Below are 887 nucleotides of genomic sequence, written 5' to 3' on the forward strand. Positions count from 1 at the left end.
GAAAATTTTCACACATGTGTCAGACTTCCAGACAGGGGAGCGTGTCAGTGCGCGCATCCGATTTCAGTTCCAGAGCGATTCGCGCGATGAGTCCTTGATACTTAGTCGTTTTTGGCAAAATTTCTGACTTTTTGAAAATTTCACAATTTTGTGAAAACTTCCACAAAATGAGGTTCTAGTATGTTAGAGGGCATCCCAGGAGGGCTCCAAAAGTGTGGGTAAAATATATATCCCACAGGGGGAAAATTGAAAAAAAGTTGAAAAAAAAAATTTTTGGGGACTTAGAAAATTTTTCAACTTTTGTCAGACTTCCAGACAGGGGAGCGTGTCAGTGCGCGCATCCGATTTCAGTTCCAGAGCGATTCGCGCGATGAGTCCTTGATACTTAGTCGTTTTTGGCAAAATTTCTGACTTTTTGAAAATTTCACAATTTTGTGAAAACTTCCACAAAATGAGGTTCTAGTATGTTAGAGGGCATCCCAGGAGGGCTCCAAAAGTGTGGGTAAAATATATATCCCACAGGGGGAAAATTGAAAAAAAGTTGAAAAAAAAAATTTTTGGGGACTTAGAAAATTTTCACACATGTGTCAGACTTCCAGAGAGGGGAGCATGTCAGTGCGCGCATCCGATTTCAGTTCCAGAGCGATTCGCGCGATGAGTCCTTGATACTTAGTCGTTTTTGCAAAATTTCTGACTTTTTGGAAAATTTCACAATTTTGTGAAAACTTCCACAAAATGAGGTTCTAGTATGTTAGAGGGCATCCCAGGAGGGCTCCAAAAGTGTGGGTAAAATATATATCCCACAGGGGGAAAATTGAAAAAAAGTTGAAAAAAAAAATTTTTGGGGACTTAGAAAATTTTTCAACTTTTGTCAGACTTCCAGACAG

Source organism: Phyllobates terribilis, unplaced genomic scaffold (genome assembly GCF_046119375.1).
Source record: "Phyllobates terribilis strain yellow unplaced genomic scaffold, ASM4611937v1 Scaffold_3297__1_contigs__length_83191, whole genome shotgun sequence".
Taxonomy (NCBI): Eukaryota; Metazoa; Chordata; class Amphibia; order Anura; family Dendrobatidae; genus Phyllobates; species Phyllobates terribilis.